This window comes from Gekko japonicus, unplaced genomic scaffold (assembly GCF_001447785.1).
Source record: "Gekko japonicus isolate JY-2015 unplaced genomic scaffold, Gekko_japonicus_V1.1 scaffold3767, whole genome shotgun sequence".
NCBI classification, from domain to species: Eukaryota; Metazoa; Chordata; class Lepidosauria; order Squamata; family Gekkonidae; genus Gekko; species Gekko japonicus.
Genome location: NW_015172130.1, coordinates 63,860 through 71,957, shown reverse-complemented (window position 1 = coordinate 71,957; position 8,098 = coordinate 63,860).

Below are 8,098 nucleotides of genomic sequence, written 5' to 3'. Positions count from 1 at the left end.
TTTGCCTTTGCTTCTGTACCTTTTATATTATACTAGCAAAATGGTTGCCATCAGAGTTAATTCTAAGCTGCACTAGGGGGTGCTGGCACACAAAATTTTAGGTGGCAGCTCAGGGATTTTAGCTTCATCTCACAAGTAAACTGAGAAGGCATTTTTCCTCCATTGGAAACAATGGAGGATGGGGGCACCTCCTTCTGGGGCTCATAGAATTGGACCTGTTGTAACAATCTTTTTGAAACTGGGGGGGGGGGGGGTTTGAGGAAAGGCACCAGCAGCTATGTTGCAAATTTAGATGTTTTAGCTGGTGGCTCCAATACCGATCCAGTAATAGCTGACTATCTATCTATCTATCTATCTATCTATCTATCTATCTATCTATCTATCTATCTATCTATCTATCGATCCACCTATCGATCTATCAATCTATCTATTTCTATTTATACCCTGCCTTGCCCACACAGCAGACTCAAGGCAGCAAACAGAGAATTAAAATCCAGTAAAACACAGATGCACCATACAGTGCAACAATTACAATAAAATTACAATAAAATGCTTCATAAAGATAAGTGCAAATACAATTTCATACAGACGGCACTCGTTATTTGATGGTCCAATGTAGCAGTATCCCATAACATGAGGGGCATGATGTTCAGCTATAAATAGTTCGTTCATCAGTGGCAGCTCCTAATCAAAAGCCTGGTGGAAGAGCTCTCTTTTACAGTCAATTACGGCTTTCAGTGGGTTGGTACTGAACTTGCTGAAGGGGGCCTCGATCTTTTCTCTGTGCCTGGTTCCCCCCCCCCAAATTCGAGCCTGAGGCACCCAAGGCATTTCCCCATAGAGCCACTTTTAGTCTGGGCACCCCTTCTTCTCTGGTATTTGGTGCAAAGTGGAAGCAGGCTGGGCATGAGGTAGTGTTATGACCTTTGCCCAAACATAAAAGGCACAATGTGTGCTCGTCATTTTGTACTATCTTTGCCCCCACATTCTTCACGCTTCTTAGAAAGTGCCATTCTAATTGTTTTATGGAAAGAATCCTGTAAAAAAGTTGACGGGTGTCATTTACTGAGGTATGTCCTCTTCTTTTGGTGGTAAGAAGAGACCTGAGGGAAGAGTGCTCACCCCTCCAACATCACGTCACCTTTAGGTGGGAAAGGCTACACTGAGAGAACCTTGGGGGAACATACGTGGATGCTTGCCACAGTCCAACCACTCTTGTAGCATCAAAGCAAAAATTATTTTATATTACCCAAACCCTAGAACTGCACAGAAGCCACAAAGATGAACCTATGATATATAAGTCTAATTTATAGCTAAATCTCACAGCAAGATTCGATAGCAGTTTCCAAAATTTTGTCATATACTTTTGAGTTAATGCCAAAGCCAATTCTTGCTATGACTTTTTCTATGAGTTCATAATTCTTTGCAGTTCATAATTATTACAAAGTTCAAAAAAGGCTTTTGGGAGATATTTATTTGGAATATGTCTACACAACTTGCCCATATGGAGCCAACAATATCTCATTCCTAAATCCTGCAGTTTGACAGCTAAACCACAGGATTTAGGAATAAGATATTGTTGGCTCCCTATGGGCAAGTTGTGTGTTCAACACAGCTCAATCTCTTACACCGCCTATGACTTCCCAATTTTGAGTGGGAAGACAGCAAGCACCAGGTAATGGCTGCTGACCCAGAAGTTGGTCACAGCCACTCTCCCATATTAGCGCTATTTGACATATTCCTAAGAAAATAAAAATTTGTTTACCAAAAAAAAAAGGAATATGTCTATATCTTCTAAGAATATGTCTAATTTTTCTTTTCATATCCAAACATTCCTTATCATACCAGGAATTATTTGACCTCTTCTTATTTTGAGCTATCTTAGTTGTCTTGATTAGGAATGGTCTAAAAGCTTTAATCAATTCATCATAGAAAGCCAGAGCATCATCAACATTTTTGAGAGGCAAGTATTTTATTCCTAAATTCCAGGAATTATTCACTATTAAAGGCTTGCTGTACTTCATATTGAAGTGTAGGAGAGCATTTCAGTCAACTACCAACAGTAATTTCCAGCTGAGGTAGTAATAAAGTTTAATTCATCATTTAGAATTTTATCAGATTTAATTAGCTGGAGCATAAGTGGCTGATGGTCACTTTCTGGGCAAGAACTTACAGAAAAATATTGAATATCATCTAGAAGATTAGGTGTTGTTAAAACATAATCAATAACACTTGCTCCTCTACTAGTAAAATAAGTAAATTCACCAAATTTATTACCATTCAGTAATACTAAATCTAAATTCCTAATCGACTGTTAAAAAGCCCCCCCGCCCGAGATTTATTGGTCAAGGAATCTTTTGATCTGCTAGTCAAATTATGAAGATTGATATTGCTGCCATCATTCCATACACTTATACTAGTATCACCAATCCAAGGATTAAAATTACCTAGTAATATGATCTTCATTGAGCAAACTTTAGAGGACGGCGGAAGACAGGGAGGCCTTGCGTGATCTGGTCCATGGGGTCGCGAAGAGTCGGACTCGACTGTGCAACTGAACAACAAAAATATGATCTTCACATTGGGATAGTTAACCTCAAAATCCAGTAAATAATTTTCCAGTTCATATCAACGATCTTTATAATAAAAAGGAGAAGTACAAGGACAAATATAAACATTAATTAATAAAATTACAACTTCTTTGATGGTCAGAAGACATGCCATTGCCAGGGAACTTAAGGGCTGTAAAAATATTATGGAACATTTAACTGATGTATCAATCAGACAAGTCAAATCTCCACTCAGACATCCTCTATTTTCTGATGGAATAGCATAATGAGCATATGAAGTATACCCATTTAAAATCAGATTAGAAATCAACTAAGTCTCTTGGACACAAATAATATCAAAGCCTTTTATAAATCGAATAGATCTTGGATCTTGTTAGCCTAACATGTTACATTCCATGAAACACAATTTAGATGCTGCTTTTTCTGGGACTCTAATAATCAGTTTTGAAATTTGCAGATAGATCATTCCTTGAACTTGAATCTGTTGTGGTTTCAGTGCCTCTTGGAAGTAAACTAATATCCAAAATATTATTATCTTTACTTAAAAGCAGTTGAATAGGAGGCTGTAGTCCAGATAACTCAGTCATCTCTAGATCCAATAAATCACAAGATGTAAAAGATATTATAGATTCTGCCTCATGGAGATCTAAATCTGATGGTTGTATTTGGCTAAATCCAGGTATTAGCTCTGGTGGGTTTTTTTTAATTTTAGATGTTTTATTGAAGAAAGAATTTTATAATTTAACAACAACACCAAAATCATTAATATTATAAAAAACAGAACTTCACATAAACACTTTATCTTCATATCTTCTTTGTCCTCTTTCTTCTTTCTTCTCTGAAAATTATTACATGATAATATTTATAGGATTCTCAAATTATCTTAGTTCATTATAATAAATTTACAATATATCATCACATTAATCTTGCACTAAATTATTCTACAAATAATTAAGTTCAGTCCTAGGAGGCCTCAAGGGTTGGGGGCGGGGGACACCTTCCAAGGACCTATTAAACCTTGGGGGAACACACCTGGATGCTTGCCACAGTTCAACCACTCTTGTAGCATCAAAGCAAAAGTTATTTTATATTACCCAAACCCTATTTTTAAAAAGAGTCCAAACTCTCTTCAAGATCTTCATGGTCTTCAGGAGTACAGACTTGAGTAATTTTGACTTGCGTAAGAGGAGAGTGTTCTTTCCTTTTGCCAGCTCTATTTTCTCTTGATTCAGGAGAAGAATTTAAGGCAGCCAGCATTAGTTCACCCGAGGCAGAGTCATACGTGGTGTAAGAGATTGATCTGTGTTGAACACACAACTTGCCCATAAGGAGCCAACAATATCTTATTCCTAAATCCTGCAGTTTGACTGCTAAACTGCAGGATTTAGGAATAAGATATTGTTGGCTCCATATGGGCAAGTTGTGTGTTCAACACGGATCAATCTCTTACACCACCTATGACTTCCCAATTTTGAATGGAAAGACAGCAAGTACCAGGTAATGACTGCTGACCCAAAAGTTGGTCACAGCCACTCCCCCATATTAGCTCTATTTGACCTGTTTATTTTTGTTAGTTGAGTTCCATACTAGTTATGTCCTCAACTTTGTGAGAATTTATCCTTACTCTTGTTAATACTCCAAGTTGATGATTATTATTATTAGTCTCAACATCTTCTTGTTTTTGTATATCAGTTTATATATCGGTATCTCAAGTTTAGGGTTGAAATTATATTTTCTTTTACATGTCAGTTGTGTTTTTGCCGTCATGGAAAAGTGTGTAGCATTAAGTAATTTCTCTGGGAGAAATAAGTTACAAAAAATTGGTCCTGGTACATACATTCTGCAATGATTTCTTGAGTTATTTAAAGTATCATAAATAGTCTGCTGGCTCTCTGTATTTGGGGGAAAGTTTCTAATTGAAGAGTGAAAGGAAGTTTGAGCTGTTCATATTGTCCTTTCACCACTGACCATTCTCCTGGTTGATCTCTCTATTGGTCTTACCTCTCCATTTGATGTAGTAGGAAGAGATTTTAATTTTCCTGGTCCTTTTTCAATTTTGTGAAATTGTTCATGAGAGAATCTGGAAGATCTTGACACTTTAGTAAGTACTCTGCTGGAAATAACTGCTCCTGAGCCACAATCAGTAGGTGTTCTATCGCTAGTGTTTCATAGTAGTGAGTGAACAGCCTCATCAACAAAAACTCTACTGACTGTAATTTCAAACAGTAAAAGGAATTTATTCATTTTTAACAACATCTGTGGAATGGTTAGCTGAGAGAAAGTGAGAAGCAGTCTCACCCCTAGCCGCAAATTCACAAGCTGTTCAACTTTAACAAGATCAACAAAGTGAGGCTCTGTTCTCAAAAGCTGGCTAATAGAATGTATTATTTTGTGCCTATTTTGCAAGTGACCATGATTCAAGCCATTTCCTGGAACACAGGTTGCTACCAGGTTGTTTTGCAGTCAATGGGACATTCCGTTAGCAAATTTCTGCCCAAGTTTCCCCTCATCTGTGAGCTTAGTAAAATGCAGCTTCTTGGATAAAGGAATTCTATTTCCCCCAGAATTGTATAGTACATGTCAGTTGTGTTTTTGCCGTCATGGAAAAGTGTGTAGCATTAAGTAATTTCTCTGGGAGAAATAAGTTACAAAAAATTGGTCCTGGTACATACATTCTGCAATGATTTCTTGAGTTATTTAAAGTATCATAAATAGTCTGCTGGTTCTCTGTATTTGGGGGAAAGTTTCTCATTGAAGAAAGGAAGTTTGAGCTGTTCATATTGTCCTTTCACCACTGACCATTCTCCTGGTTGATCTCTCTATTGGTCTTACCTCTCCATTTGATGTAGTAGGAAGAGATTTTAATTTTCCTGGTCCTTTTTCAATTTTGTGAAATTGTTCATGAGAGAATCTGGAAGATCTTGACACTTTAGTAAGTACTCTGCTGGAAATAACTGCTCCTGAGCCACAATCAGTAGGTGTTCTATCGCTAGTGTTTCATAGTAGTGAGTGAACAGCCTCATCAACAAAAACTCTACTGACTGTAATTTCAAACAGTAAAAGGAATTTATTCATTTTTAACAACATCTGTGGAATGGTTAGCTGAGAGAAAGTGAGAAGCAGTCTCACCCCTAGCCGCAAATTCACAAGCTGTTCAACTTTAACAAGATCAACAAAGTGAGGCTCTGTTCTCAAAAGCTGGCTAATAGAATGTATTATTTTGTGCCTATTTTGCAAGTGACCACGATTCAAGCCATTTCCTGGAACACAGGTTGCTACCAGGTTGTTTTGCAGTCAATGGGACATTCCGTTAGCAAATTTCTGCCCAAGTTTCCCCTCATCTGTGAGCTTAGTAAAATGCAGCTTCTTGGATAAAGGAATTCTATTTCCCCCAGAATTGTATAGTGTGTCACCCTGTCAAAGAAGAAGAAGAGAAGAGATTGGATTTATACCCCGCCCTTCACTTGGAGTCTCAGAGCGGCTTACAAACTCCTTTCCCTTCCCCTCCCCACAACAGACACCCTGTGAGGTAGGTGGGGCTGAGAGAACTCTGACACAAACTGCTCTTTTTCAAGGACAGCTGTGCCAGAGCTTGTGAGTGACCCAAGGTCACATCAGCAGGTGCAAGTGGAGGAGTGGGGAATCAAACCCGGTTCTCCCAGATTAGAGTCCGCACACTTAACCACTACACCAAACTGGCTCTTGGAAGGGGCACTACACCTTTGGTGCCAGCCCAAACAGTGAGGAGCCTGGAAGTACTGTGGGGAAGCCGGGTGGTCATCCCCAAACCTCTCAGGGAACGGGTCCTCACAGCTCTGCACGAGACACACCCAGGGGTCGTGCGTATGAAGGCCCTGGCCCGGAGCTACGTATGGTGGCCAGGGCTGGACAAAGACATTGAAGGAGTAGTACAAAGGTGCCAGCCATGTCAGGCCTCGCGGCTGGAGCCCCCCCGAGCCCCAGAACGAGCGTGGGAATCCTCCCACTGGCCCTGGTCGAGGCTGCACTTGGACTTTGCGGGGCCGTTCCAGGGCCAGCTCTTCTTCATCCTGGTCGATGCCTACAGTAAGTGGCTGGAAGTGGTCCCGGTCCCCTCGACCTCCTCTAAAGTGGCCATCTGGGCCATGTGGCGGATCTTCAGTGCCCAAGGAATCCCCAACACCCTGTGCAGAAGCCTGGTGCCCACATCCATGTCCCCTCGACCCAGGTACAGGACCTCCATCTTTGATGGATTTAACTTCAGCCGACTCTGCTGCAGCCACAGCTTCCAAGGCCTCCCCCAGTGTTTCAGGAACAGAAGACGGATGGCTGTCTGAAAAGTATGCAGATGGTGAGTGATTTCAGCTAAGCGTACCTTTATTTAGTCAGGAACAAGACAAGATACCCGGCTCACAGGCCGGCTTATATTCCCTCAGAGAAACCCACCACCAAACGCACACCCCACTCCCGATAGGCTATTTACAGTAACCAAGCGACCTATTGGCCTCTTGGCCTGGGACCTAGCCCTTTCATTGGGCCTGGCTAGGATCCTACTGCCCATTGTCTTTTGGTCTGAAGCTAGCTGTGTTTGCTGCCTGGACAAGCCCAGGCATGCCCGGCCCTGTAGGGGCCTGATACACTACACTGTCCATTAACAGAGTTGGGTGTCATCAGCATATTGGTGACAGCCCAGCCCATAACTCCGGACTAACTGGGCAATGGGGCACATATAGATGCTAAACAACACTGGCAAGAGGATGGCTCCCTGCGGCACTCCACATTCTAACGGATACCGTGGGGAGACCCTCTCGCCAAGTGCCACCTTCTGTCCCCGACCATAGAGAAAGGAAGAAAACCATTTCAAGGCAGTCCCCTGAACTTTTATGTCGGCGAGGCGGTGGGTCATAAGATCATAGTCGACCGTGTCAAACGCTGCCGTCAGGTCTAATAACAACAGCAGCACCAACCCGCCTTGATCCAGGTGTCTACAGAGGTCATCTGTAAGGGCAACCAGAGCCATCTCCATCCCGTAGCCAGGGAGGAAACCAGACTGGAAGGAGTCAAGGATGGAAGTGTCATCCAGGAAAACCTGGAGTTGTTCGGCCACTGCTCTCTCAACCACCTTACCCAGGAATGGTAAGTTCGATACTGGGTGGTAGTTTTGTTGAAGATTACCCAAGGGAAGCAGGAAACCTAAAACAAAACCTAGCTACCAGGGGTTACCCAGATCACATCTTAAAAACAGCATTTGACAAGGTTACAGCATGCAGAAGGGAAGATCTATTGCACAACAATAAAAGCAAATTGCAAATGAGACAATTACAGTCAGTTTGGCTTATAACCACATCTGTGTACATTTAAAAAAAGAGCATATATAAAAACTGGAATATGCTATATGATGTTCCACTTTGTGATTAGAAAAAACCCAACTATCTCTTTTAAAAGAACATCCATTTTAAAAGACAAATTGGTTCACAGCAACACCTTTGTTCCTATGAACCTACAAAAACTATTCCAGGAGCAGGTTGGTCCAAAGGCCATTTTAGATG